The sequence below is a fragment of the Halichoerus grypus genome, chromosome 2 (assembly GCF_964656455.1).
Source record: "Halichoerus grypus chromosome 2, mHalGry1.hap1.1, whole genome shotgun sequence".
NCBI classification, from domain to species: Eukaryota; Metazoa; Chordata; class Mammalia; order Carnivora; family Phocidae; genus Halichoerus; species Halichoerus grypus.
The window spans coordinates 102,586,101-102,600,544 of NC_135713.1; the positions used below are offsets into that span (position 1 = coordinate 102,586,101).

The window sequence follows — 14,444 nt, forward strand, 5'->3', positions numbered from 1 at the left end:
ATTAGACTCAGTTTTGACACTTTGTGTATGGATCTATAGGCTTTTGGCTTTCATTTCAAAAATCAATTATATGTTGACAGTCTCAGTAGCCAAGAATGATAGGTTCATGTCTGTATGCTGGTATATTTTGGAGTCAGATGCAGAGTCAGTTCCTAAATACTGCATGACCTAGCAGAAAAGACCTTGGGAATTGGTGAGGCTCTAAGAATGAGTTCTGGCTTGACCTGTCATCCAACACTGAACACACAGAACAAGGAGACCATGGCTGTGGTGACTGCCAGTCCTTCTCCTCTTGGACTGAAGCACATCGTGCTCTAAACCTAAAATGTGCTAGAAGTAGAATTATTGGGGGCGCCTGGGTGGCTCAGTCAGTTAAGCATCTGCCTTCAGCTCAGATCCTGATCTCAGGGTCCTGGGGTTGAGCCCCATATTGGGCTCTCCACTCGCAGGGAGTCTGCTTCTCCCTCTGCCTCTGTGCTTTCTCTCTCACTTTCGTGCTCTCTCTCAAGTAAATAAATAAAATCTTCTATTTTAAAAAAGAAATAGAATTATTAAATATGAACATAATTAATAACCATGTGACTTTAAAGTCATTAAGCTACTCCAAGTCTCAGCGTCCTCATCTGTGAAATGGGGATAAAAGCGTCCATACTGTGGTAGAGCCAATGCAGGCATTATACTCATACGTGCAAAATAAATGTCGTTAGTATCTTTTTTTCCCTATATCTGCTCCAATTCTTCTTACCACTGCCAAATGAGGAGCACCCAAAAAAAAAAAAAAAAAAAGGAAAGAAAGAATCCAATCCAATGACAATCAATCCAACACTTAAACATGTAGAGCAATTTCTTTAGTTAATTCAGATTAACAGCCAATCTTCCAGCATTTCACGCCCTTGTGTCTGTCCTCCCCATAATGACAGCTGGCCTTTAGAGAGCTTTCTGGGGAACTGATATCCACCTATGCATGTCCCTGTGCAACTAGCTGTATCTACAGATTCCTCTGGTCTCCCTTTTCTGCCTGTCTCTTGTGTTGTGGGGTGTTCTCTTGGCTAAATCAGGACCTGGTGGACCTTCTCTGCTGAGAAGCCCCGCTGGCTGGGCTGGGACTGTGAACTCCCAAAATCTGGCTGTGACTCCCATTTGATCCACAGACTGAGCAGCCAGCCTCGTACTTCTTAGCTGCACTTTCGATTTATCACAGCTACTGTGAGTCCATCTCCTACTTCCACCTGCTCCCACAATCTCCCCAGTCTGACTCGAAGTGGACTCTGAAAACCTTTTAGGATTACATTTCTCTCACTTAAAAAAAAACCTAAAGGCACACAGTCCAGGGTTGTAGCACCATGAAATCACCAGGGATCTAGGCTTCCCATATGTTTGCTGAGCATGCTTCTATGCTCCAGATAACCTCAAGTTACAGGATGGCAGCTGGAGCTCCAGTCATTGTGTCCAGCTTCTAAGCAACAGAAAGAAGGACAGGGAGCGTCTCCCTGCTGGGTTGGTTTCCTTTAAAAAGCCATCCCAGAAGTTTCACTCAAACATTTGCTCACATTTCATTGTCTGTAATTTAGTTTTATGGTCATATCTAACTGCAATATAGTCTTTCAACTGGGCGCATTTCTGCCCCCAAATTGGAATTCTGTTACTTAAAAAAACAAAGAGGGGTACCTGGGTGGCTCAGTCAGTTAAGCACTCAACTCTCGATTTTGGCTCAGGTCATGATCTCAGGGTCATGATCTCAGCGTCGTGAGATCGAGGCTGAGCATGGAGCCTCCTTAAGATTCTCTCTCTCCCTCCCCCCATATCCCTTGCTCTCTCGAAAGAAAAAGAAAGAAAGAAAGAAAGAAAGAAAGAAAGAAAGAAAGAAAGAAAGAAAGAAAGAGAGAAAGAAAGAAAGAAAAAGAAAGAAAGAAAGAAAAGAAAGAAAGAAAGAGAAAGAAAGAAAGAAAGAAAGAAAGAAAGAAAGAAAGAAAGAAAGAAAGAAAGAAAGAAAGAAAGAAAGAAAACAAAGAAATTAATAGTAGGGAGATAGCCAGTCATCTCCACTAAACTTCAGAAACATCTGCATCCATTTTATCCTATTCAGGGCTCCAGAGTTCTCACTCAGGCTTTCTCTCTGCCCCCCTCTGCTTTGTAGCTTGGGAATCCCAGGTTGGGTTCATTCTGCAAGTGAGTCTTCTTCATGAGTCCCAACAGAATATCTCAGTAAGATCTCTTCTGCTACCAACTTGTACCTCAACAGAACAGTGGTCCCCCACCCATAAAAACAGTCACATATCCCCCCAGACTCCAATCAGAGGAAGCAAAGTCAGGACCCACATATTTCTAGCACCTCTGTCCCCTATTTTATGCCCTCTTCCTCCCACAACCCCCAAGGATGGAAGAAATAGGATTTTCACTTTCTCTTCCTTTCTATCCTTGACTTTCCAGGGTCATATCCTGAAAACCCCGTTTCTCAGCTCGAATGGGAGAGAGAATGGCTGCTAGGCACTGTGGAGAGAAAAACTGAAAGGCACTGGCTTAATATTTTGAAAATTTATCACTGTCACAGCTACATTCTTTTTTATTTCTTGAGCACACAGTAAGCATATAGGTCTTAATGACTAACAGATTGTCACGGGAATCAAAATGAGGTAAAATGTGGAAATCCCTTGCCACAGTGTGTGGTGTGTCCTATATGCTTAGCAGTGCTAGCCATTACCGTTATTATTATTTAAATAATGTCAACCAGTCTGCCTCGGTCTTCCTCTGTACTTCCTATCCCCCCCAGACAAACACGCAGCAGGCATGCCTCCATCTCGCAGCTCCCTCACAGATTTTCTGTTTGCCTTGTTTTAAACCCCGTTTTCTAGAAACAGGAGGAATTTTTTCCAAGGGAAGGGAAGAACTACTTAGAGACCTAACTCCTAATCACCTTTGTTACTGGATGCCCCGTAGCTGTGAGTGAGTTGCTGTTCTTTAGGGAAGGGGGCTAATTGGAAGAGAAAAGATTGATGAAGGTCAGTGTGGATGGCGACGGAGTATTATGGCTGGAGGCTGGGTCAGCTGAAGTCAGGCCTCATCAATCGGCATCTTATCCTGCGACTCTAAATTATCCCTTACCCCCCATGACCCCCCACACTCTGTGTAACAACAGCTCAAGAGAGCATGAGTGAAATGAGGCAAGATGAGAAATGATCTATTGACAGTCAATCAGGAGGTTGGCTCCAAGACTCTGAGGGAGCTGCCCGAGGCTCTGGGCTGGAATTACACTTAGATTTGAAAAAGACGTAGGAGGAAAACAAGGGTGTACACTTGGTTTACTTGGGTGTCTTGGGGGGTCGGAGTCTACCAGGTGACTAGATTTCCTAGGGTTGAAGAGGAAAGCCCCAAAGATTTGGAGCTCTAAATAAGCAGGTTGTTTTAATGTAGGGAAAATACAAATGGGCACATTTATGAAGAATTATGGTTCCGTTACTTTCAAGTACAGCACAGAAATGTAAATAGCTATTTTAAATAGCTCCAGAAAATGTCATCACCAGGGCCCAGCCCTGATAGGGTAGGAATGTCTCAAACCTGGAACCAGAGGGAATTTCCAGGCTGCAGCAGCTAAGCAGGGACGTTGAGGCAGGAGGTAATGGGCAGGGTTTAGAAGGACAGGAGAATGGTGTTATGGGGCCCAGCAGCTGCTTGGGAATGGGGCCCTCTTGTCTCCCACACAAGAAGCTGCAGTAGACACAGTCAGCCAAATCTGGAAGGATTGGTGCTGATTTTGCATTTCACCTGGAAGACAGTATTCCTGGTGAGAAAGGACTCTGATGGTCACACGTGAAATTTGCCTGCTTTGGGGGAAAAGAAGAGGAGGGTGTGAATATCAGTGGAATTGGAACCAACACAGGAGACAGATCAGGGGATGGATTTGGGAGATGCCAGATGGTTTTCTATGGTTTCCTAGTCGATGCTAATATATATTTATTAGTAACTGATAAAGAATGACCACTTATACCTATCATCTCACTCAATCCACACAGCAAACAAATGAAGCAGCTAATATTATCCCCATTTGACAGATGACGAAATTGAGGCACAGAGAGGATTTACCTAAGCAATTTACCTAGAATTACAGATTTCGTAAATGGTAAAGTTAAGATTTGAACCCAGGGAGTCTAACTCCTGGCCATCACAGGAATACTGGTCGTACCAAAAATCCCAACAGTAAAATTTATAAATCAGGGAATTGATCCTTTTACCATTAACTGTAAAGTACCATATTAGCATAAATTTCCATAAGGTAATTTTCAGTTAATTACAGAATTTTCAGTTCTACTCAGAGCTGTCCTTCAATAAGTAAGTTAATTTTTTCTACATTTTAAAATAATTGCCTATGATGTGTATCATTAGCTCAGATCTATCTTTTCATGTTTAAAAGCCAGGATCCAGGAAATAAGTTCAGAACAACCCAAGAGTGATGAGTTACCCTGACGTTGCATTCTGAGCTCCGACTGTATTTTGAGATTTCCCTCTGGACAGCCTGGATTGCAGTCCGTTGCAGTGTCTAGCACGGAGCCTGGTCCCTGCGCCGTGGCTGTGGACTGAAGAGAGAATAGAAGCGGAGGGAGCTACATACTCACTTCCACTCATTCACTCTCAGAGCTCCCTTCTAGTAGCTGTTGTTCTCTCTAAGAAATTTTAGCTTTATTGCCAGAAGTAAAAATAGCCACAGCTATTTTGTGTTCATATTTTACAACTCATTTTGAGAATTAATATTTTATAAGAAAATTATTTTGATTCAAAATGTGACTTTTAAAAGGTTTATGGTATCCTTAAGTGTAACTTTATTATGCCTTGGGGCCAGTGGCTTTTCGAGAGGAATATACTGTAGTTATTGATGTATGGTACCCCTCGTGAATTTCCCTTCATGTTCTAAGGCTGAAACAAGAGAAATTATTTTCTGTACATAATTCACTCCCTTCTTTCCACCTCTACCCCTCCTTTTCCCTCGCTGCCTTTTTTTTTCTTTCAGTGCAAAGTAAATAAAATAACCACCCTTACCAATGGAAGAATTAAAACAAAACAAAACAAAACAGGTTTTATTTGCACCAAGAGTCAAATTAAAAGAATGGGTAGCTATTCATCAAGACCTGGGAAACCAGAGGTGAAAAACTATACTCTCAGTTCTGCCCCGGACTAATGTCCTTCCCTCTTTACCAATATTTTTCTTCTATTATCCGTGGTCTGTGCTGAAATGACTGATCTTTGCCACCTCCCCCATGATGGAGCCGCAGGCATTGATCTTCAGGTGATGTGGCTGCCTGATGCTCTTCTGGAAAATCTAGAAAACTAAAGTCTGCAAATAAAACTGAAGATACTCAAGTCCCTGTATCAGCTAGTTAATAATGCCTAACAAGTCACCCCCAAATTAGTGGCTTAAAACAAAAGCTATTGATTATTTCTTGTGGTCTGTGGATTAGGTGAGGGGGCTGGTGGACCTGAGCCACGTTTGGCTGATCTTGGCTGGGCTTTCTCACACATCCGTGGTCAGCTAGCCGGCCAGCTGGTCTAAATGGCCTTGTATGAGACGACTCTGCTCTCTGCCACCTATGTCTCACACCCCTCTTGCAGGCTAGCCCAGCATGTCCTCATGGTGGCGGCAGGAGTCCAAGAGGGAAAGAGGGAATGTGCATGTGTTTTTCAAGCTTCTGGAGGCACCAGGTTTCTGAGCATCCCTTTGGCCAAGCAAAGTCACATGGCAAAGCCTGGAATTAAAGTAGGAAGGGACCAGGGCCTACAAGGCAGAGAGCCTGATACTGGGAGACCAACATAGACGCCATCAACGCAACCAATCTAACCACAGTTCCCAAATTAAAACTTGACTGAACAAAAAGGGACATTCTTTTTCTTCTTTTTTTTTTTTAAAGTAGACTCCATGCCCAGTGTGGAGCCCAATGCGGGGCTTGAGCTCACAACCCTGAGTCCAAGACCTGAGCTGAGATCAAGCGTTGGACGCTTAACCATCAGAGCCACCCAGGTGCCCCAGAAAGTGACATTCTAAAAACAAAATAAAGTCGAACTTCATTATTTACAGATTCCATATTTGGAAATTCGCCTACTTGCTAAGATTCATTTGTAACTTCAAAATCAACATTTGGGGCACTTATGCAGTCATTCCTACACAAGCACAGAGTGTAAGAATTGTGAGTTGCCCGGTGCACACTTTCCCTCTGCTGAGGTGGAACAAGGTGATGCTCTGCCTTCTTGTTTCAGCTCTCAGACTGCAAGCAAGTGCCCTTTTCATAGTACACTTGACCCTTAAAGAACACGGGTTTGAACTGTGCAGTCCGCTTAAATGCAAATTTTTTTCAGTGAATACAGTACAGTACTGTAAATGTATTTTCTCTTCCTTATGATTTGCTTAACATTTTCTTTTCTCTAGATGACTTTAATGTAAGAATACAGGATATAATACATAGAACATACATATGTTGAATGACTGCTTATGTTATCCATAAGGCTTCCAGTCAATAGTAGGCTTTAACTATTTAGTTTTTGGAGAATCAAAAGTTATATGGAGTTTTCAGGTGCAATGGGGAAGGGGGTCGGTGCCGAACCCCTGCATTGTTCAAGGGTCAACTGTAGGTTTAATGCCACATTTTTTGCATGTTCTTGATTTCACTATTTAAAATGGCCCCCAGGTGTAGTGCGAAGGGCCATTCAGTGTGTTCCTAAGCACAAGGAGCCTGGGATGTGCCCGAAGGAGAAAATGCATGTGTTAGAGAAGCTTCATCCAGGCACGAGTTACAGTGCTGTTGGCCATGAACTCAGTGTTAGCGAGTCAATAATATATATTAAATAAGGGGTCTTTAAACAGACAGACATCTAAAACAAGGTTACGTATTGATCAATTGATGAAAATGTTGTGACCAGAGGCTCACAAGAACTTAAACTCATATTTCGCCAGGAGCAATGGTTCAGTTTTCACTAATTCAGCGCCTGCAATGATTTTATAGAACATAATTACCTCAAGAAATGAGAACCAACTGTGTTTCCATTCATTTAAAGCATTATCGTTTTAAAAGAGATTTTTAAATAACAAAATCTCTATTCTTATCCCTCTATATAACTGCACACTTCTAAAACACAAAACAAAAACAACATTCTCACATAAATACCAACTTAGCCTTACAGAAAACAACCTTGTGTTCCAAGCAAAACATTTATAAGAATATGAATGCACTAACTAATTGGTGAAGGGACACAATATTAGTGAGATTCCCAGTGATATCCAACACATGACTCCTGAGCCCCTCCTATGAGTTACCCTAGCTGAGGCTTAATTCTTTAGTAAATGGATAAGAACTCTGGAAGAATAATAAAGATTCCAAAGAATGAAATAGGATTCAAATGTGCTTATGAGTCTTTGAATGAAAATACTGAACAAGAAAGAAAGGTATAATCATAAAATTATTCGCATAATGAAAGCCAGGAAAACCAGGATTCAGTATGAATACAATTTTCAGGAATGCATCTCTTACTGGAAGTTCAAAGGCATTTTGTGTTGTTAGAGTACATGGGATCCCCAAAGAGCTTTGAGCCCCAAATTTGAGCTTCAATGTTGGGCATGGGGAAGAGGTCAGATAGCACTGTGTTTAAAAGCTCAGTCTCTGCCATCAGCCAGACCTGGGTCTGGGTCCAGGCTCCACCCATCCAGTGGCCGGGTGATAGGGTAAAAGACACTCCCTCTGCGGGTCCCAGTTTCTTCATTTATAAGAGTAATAATATGAATAATCAGACATTTTATGAGTGCTGACTAGGATCCTGGCACCCTGCTGGGAGCTCTCCGTACATCACCTCATTTAATCCTCACACTGCCTTATGAGGCGGGTGCTATCACTACCCCCAACGTATGCATGAGAAAAGGGAGGCCGGGAGAAGGTGAACAATCTTGCCAAGAATTAAGAGCTAGCAGAGCTGGAATTGGATCCTAGGCATCTGACTCTTACCTATCTCATCATGTTGTGTGTGAAAATTAAATGAGATAATGCATATAAAATACTCAGCACAGTGCCAGGTGTATAATAAGCACATCTAATAAATTTTTTAAAAGATCCTTTTAAATAAGAGTGCCCCACCCTTCCCCCACTCCCACTACAACCAACAGACCTGCAATATGTAGAGGGTTTGTGTGGGGACTGCATATGCTGAATTCTACTCCATGTGAAAGCACCACAGGAGAGAGCCTTACCTCACCAGGGAAAGCATTCCAAATAACCCCCCTGGAGAAATTTCTATTTGTCTTCACGAATGGAGGATAATAAATATACGTTGGGAGATCAGATTCAAGATTTGTGTTTTAACAATCTCTCCCATTGAGGCTAAAAGTTCCACTGGTTTATCTCAACCCTTCTTGAATGTATTTATTTAATCTATCTGATATTGTTAACTTATTTTCTGTCCCAATCTCAGATGTAACTATACTGTTTTTAAGGAAAACATTTTCAGTACAGCGTGAAGCCAGCTATATAAGCCAACCTCCTGGTAGGACAAAACGAAACACACTTTGGTATCTCCTGGGTTTCCATCTCCTGGGGTATGAAGGGAATTGGAGAGAACATGAAGATATCTGGAGTACGGTTTTCACTTACGTAACTTTATTTCCCATTTTAATAGCTGTTTTGTCAAATTATCACAGTCACGTTTCCCATAGCTGCGCACATTAAGGTTGCACAGACATAGGTATGAGCAGAAATTACTGACTGTCCTGTCACCTTTAGCAAACAGGATCACTCCTCGCTCTGTCTCCTGCCCCTTACTAGGCTTTCACGGGATCCTGACAACTCAAGCAACCCATGAAGTGGGAGAATACATGGAAGAAACAGAAAGGACAGGGCACCTGGGTGGCTCAGTCAGTGAAGCGTCTGCCTTCGGCTCAGGTCATGATCCTGCGGTCCTGGGATCGAGTCCCGAGTAGTGTTCCATGCTCAGCAGGGAGTCTGCTCCTCCCTCTCCCTCTGCCCCTCCTTCGGCTTGTGCTTTCTCTCGCTCACTCCCTCTCTCAAATAAATAAATAAAATCTTAAAAAACAGACAAACAAAAAGGACAGAAAATACTCCCTCATCATGATTAGGAATCATGTGCTGGCTAAGAAAGCCTGAATTATTCAGCATATTCGAGTACGAGTCTTAAAGAACCCTCTGCAGCTATTAACAAGACTGAAGTAGATTAATATCTGCTAATATGAAACACTTGCCAGCATATATTGTTAAGTGAGAAAAGTCAAGCATGTGGATACTACCCTACTAACTGAATAACAGAGTTGTGTATGCACAGATTCTTGATCAAGAAGGACACAAAACAACTAGTAAGGGTAGATTCCTCAGGGGAGGGGTTAAGTGTGGGGTAGGTTTGTTTTTCAACAGAATTTTCATTATAAAGAATGTTTAAGCAATCAGTTGGGAGCTGGAGGCTCTACCTTGAGCCACACTGACCTCCCATCTGGGTCATCTGTTCTCCTCAAACAGGGAAGAGCAGAAACCTAAGGAAAGACACGTGCTTGGGGCAAAAGAAGAGAATTCTAGAAAGAGTTCTGAGAAGATGTTGCCCAGATTGACATTCATGACTTCCCCCTTTTACTTTCCTGCTGTGCAACTTGTCCCCTTCACCTATTAGCACAAAGAATGCAAGATGGAACCCATGTAAAGATTGTACCTAACAAGTAAGAAACAAACCTACCAAATGATAAGCAGATTTTTAAAAACTATTCAGAAAGAGAATCACTTCAGAAAAGAGAATAATATTTCAAATACTTAACTCTATTTTCAAAGAAAGAGAACTTAGGTGCATTGGGGAGAGACAGAGAGAAAAGAAAAGAAACTAAAGAATGAAAGATTAGAGTATAAAACAGTAAAAAGTAGCATTGGAAGAAATTTAAGATAACAATACAAGCATGGAATGAAAATCACATTAGCAGTGGCAAGAATAGATAATATTGAAAACACAGGGATATGGAAGTGGAGATAGAGCTTAAGAAATTTGTAAAAAAAAAAAAAAGAAAGAAAGAAAAAGAAAAGAAAAAGGGGGCGCCTGTGTGGCTCAGTCGGTTAAGCATCTGACTTCAGCTCAGGTCATGATCTCAGGGTCCTGCTTGTCCTCTCCCTCTCTCTCTGCCCCTCCCCCTGCTCGTGCTCGCTTTGCTCTCTCTCTCTCTCTCTCAAATAAATAAATTCAAATCTTTAAAAAGTGAAAAAGAATTTAAAAAATAGATTAGATGATAGGCTTGAGAGAAAAGTGAGGTAGTTTGGGTTCATCATGTGCATAATTGATTTTCCTAAAGTGGAGGACAGAACAAATATACAAAGATAACAAAAAGAAAGGAAGGACATAAAGGAAGACATGAAGCCACTGATTAAGATCTGTGGAAAATAGAATTTTTGTTAAAGGAAAATATAGTCTCAAGTTTCAGCCATATCTCAATGGAGACCCTGAAGTTCAAGAATTAAAAAAGAATCCTATGGCCACTCCCCCTGCTTGTGTTCCCTCGCTCACTGTGTCTCTCTGTCAAATAAATAAATAAAATCTTTAAAAAAAAAACTAAAAAAAAAGTAAGATGAGGGGAAGAAGTTAGAATGAAATATATATTTCCCTCTTCTTTCACGATGAGGTAAAAACTGTCCAATGCTGATAAAACAAGAAACAGAGGTTTAACTATAATGAGGATTCAAATATTATTATTAGAAGTATTACTACTTCTAATAATAGAAGAGAAAAAAAGACAAAGCAAAACAAAGAAAGTACAGAACAAATACCCCAAAAACCCCCAAATTTAAAGCAATAATATGAACCGAAAATATATTCTATAACCAAATAAATAGTGTAATAAAATTAAATGCAACAAATATATGTTCTCAAGAATAAGTGTAAATGAGATAAATCTATATAATAAAAGAAGACTATCAGTCTGGACTAGCAAAACGCATCTATTTATGATGCTAAAAGTGAAAAATAAGGAGCTTAGATATAAAAAAAAAAAGTTGTGATGTATTCATATAATAGACTATCCGGCAGTCATTAAGAAAGAACTGAATGGGGCGCCTGGGTGGCTCAGTTGGTTAAGCGACTGCCTTCGGCTCAGGTCATGATCCTGGAGTCCCTGGATCGAGTCCCGCATCGGGCTCCCTGCTCGGCAGGGAGTCTGCTTCTCCCTCTGACCCTCCCCCCTCTCATGTGCTCTCTCTCATTCTCTCTCTCTCAAATAAATAAATAAAATCTTTAAAAAAAAAAAAAAAGAAAGAACTGAATGTGTAAGAAATGATGTGGAGAGAAGTCCAATATAAATTAATAGAAAAGTATTGTAAGAGGGGCGCTTAGGTGGCTCAGTTGGTTAAGCGTTCATCTCTTGATCTCAGCTCAGCTCTTGATCTCGGGGCCCAGCGTGGAGCCCACTTGAAAAAAAAAAGTATTGTAAGAATAATGCATAATGCTATTCCATCTGTATCTGGCAAAGGATATATGTTGTACAAATACATATATACATACACATTTGCCCACATGTATATGCTATACATAAGCATTTGCCTATGTGCGTATGTTCAGTATTATAGCAATGGAGGAGGTGGGCCGGCATGCAGTCTACCCCTTAGGGAGGAGTATTTTATCCTGGACATTGTTTAGAATTGCTGGTGCATGGCGTTAATAAAAAACAGACTGGCTTTTAGGCTTCATTATTTTTTACAATCCTCTTCTAACAATGCACCTCCTTATTGCCTGCACCTGGGTGGACCATTCCAATCTCCTTGTCCTGGTATGCCAGTGTGCGTGTGTAAGGTGTCTGCGATGAAAAACAATGTGTGTGTCTCTGTGTGTTTAGTAGTTAGAATGATACACAATACACAGCTAATAGTGGCCACGCCTAGGAGTGGAATTGGAAGATGTATGAAGAGCAGACAACTTATAAACTTCTCTGTACCATAGAAACATTTAAAAATGAAAATATATCTTTTTATAATATAGTTTGAATCAATAATAAAAAGGAGAAGAGTCAAAAAGAGTTGTACCTGGAAAGAAGGAGGGAATGTACTTGTATGCTCAATTTAGTTTGGTGTGCCTGCCAGATACAGCAAAAGTGAATACACCTTGGGTGATACAGTGTTTACATCAAATAAAAGAAAACATACTGGTTCACCCATGTTCCAAGACCTAGCCCAGTGCCTGGCACACAAGAGACATTCAATAAAGGTTTGTGGAGAGAATAAAAAAATTAATCAGGTCAATGTTTCCTAGCAATGAATTTCAGGAATGCATCAGATGATGAGTGACACTTTCAAAAACAGGCATGCAGAAGTTAGAAAAACACTGGCGTAACAACCTTTTGCTGTATCAACTCTCAAGACTTTCAAAAGCAGAGCACTCAGTCTTTTGTCCTGCGAGGCCTTTCTCTAGGAAGCTCAAAAGCACTGGCGTGCTGTTTCCTGGAAGCCTGAATTAATATACAGATGGTGCTTAGAGGATGGAGTGAAAGTGATGTGGAGCATGTCCCTTAGACTGTGTCTTTCAATGACAGATGTGTCAAGTGGCCTTTAGCAATCACTAGGTTGCAGACGACTATCAGTTGAGTCTCTCACAAGTGTATGGCATGCCATTTGTTGTTTCTGTTGTTTAAAGAGTTATCCATTCTCTTTAGACACTCAGGGAGCTGATGGCAGAGTGGATGTTGCATTCATCTGTTTAAGGACTCATTTACTTATTCCTGTGGTAAAAATAAAGCAGGTTCTTTTTCTTCTACACTAAGGGGAGTTTGCACAAAGAGCCAGATTCACAGCATGCATAAAACCCGAGACAGCTTTCCTCCTGCCTCTCCTTCTCCCCACACCCAATGGGGAGGAATGGGAAGCGTCCTTAGATAAAGTGGAGAGTTCAGAGTTACAATTTCCCACCACTCTAGGCAGAATTATGCTCATACAGATTCTAAAAACGGGCAGTGGTTCCATCCCAACATTTTACAGCATTCCAGCGGGTGAAAGAGCAGTAGCAGGGACCCAGTGCTATTCTCATTCCTTAGGCTGATCCTGGGGGATGGGAAATGGGCTTCTTCTCAAATGGCACCCACTGAGTTTGGTCCTAACTCTTGCTTAGTGACACTTTCAAATACAGGTTTACAAGGCAGACATACAGGTAGAGGACAATGGCACAGTAAAATGCCCATCACAGCATTGACACTTCCATTCAAACCGTGGTATTCCTATCAATGTGCATCAACCAGGCTCATAGCTAAGGCTACACTCTTTCCCTTCTCTACAGGAAGACTGGTGACAAAAGAATGTCTCATCACACAGTGGCATTTTCTTGGAGGGACCCAGGCCCTAGGGGAGATTATTCCAGGGGTCCCTACCATAATAATTGCCATTTATGGGTATTTAGGGACTTAATTTATATTTGGATACAGAATGGAGGCTGGCCACAGAGGTGATGGCATTTTAGTAGATTTAGTAGATTTAAATCTACTCATGCATTCGGAATGACCCTTCATGGACCTGTCTCGATGCGGTTTTCTCTAGATAGGCCTCTCCATTATCCCTTCTTCTTATTTCCCACACTGGGATTGCAGAATGCCTCAGACTAGAGATTTCAGGATGTGACAAGACCTTGTTTACTAAAGAATGAGATCACAGTATGTTCCATTTCTCCGCACGTGGTAGATATAAATGGGCATAGGGAAGTCTGGCCATTCGGTTCTCTCTCTTTCTTTTCTTCTCTGTACTCTCTCATCTGCTTCATTTTCTATCCTCTGATATGGCTGATGGGTAGTCAAGTGGTTCAGGTTTCAGAGGAGGGAGAAATTCCCCTTAGACCTCTAGCCTAAGCCAAGACTTCTTTACTGAGGTTTCTGGCATGACACCCTATCATAGTAAATGAGACTTTGCCTTCTTTTGCCATTGTGTTCTGTAACTTCACAGGGAAAGTGGGTTGCTTAAACACAGGACCATGAGTGCCCCAACCATAGTGCCTTGCATGGCGCCACGCACAGAGTAAGCACTCAAATATTTGTTGAATTGAGAGAGTTTGAAGTCTAGTCATTGGCGAAAAATTAAAGTGACCTTGGTGAAAGTTACCTTGGCTTCCACAATGAGAAAGCATCAGGAGTGGTTGCATCAAGGAGAAACCTCCAGAAGTCCTATCTTGAGTAGAGGTGAATCAGTTCGATAGAATGGATTCTGGTGACGTATAAGGAATTCTAGTCACTAATAGCTCTTCTGTGTCTGTGTTTTACAAAGTGTGGTTGGTATACGTGCCCCCGTGGGTATGTATGAGGATTTAATTTGTATACAAGCAAATGTTTTATTATAGCTATACTGAAATTATTCCATGTTAATTAGGAAAAATGTAAGTAATATACTAAAAATGTGATTTCAGAGATATCATCAGTTAGAACCAGATTAAGGTAAGTATTTATGTTGTAACTGTTTAAATGG

At 41.3% G+C, this 14,444-nt stretch overlaps 1 long non-coding RNA gene across 1 annotated transcript in view; it reads right to left on the reverse strand.

The window, feature by feature from the left end:
- LOC118551596 (uncharacterized) overlaps nt 1-14,444 on the reverse strand; it is a 146,841-nt gene that overhangs the window by 22,547 nt on the left and 109,850 nt on the right. The gene's annotated exons all lie outside the window — the stretch shown is intronic.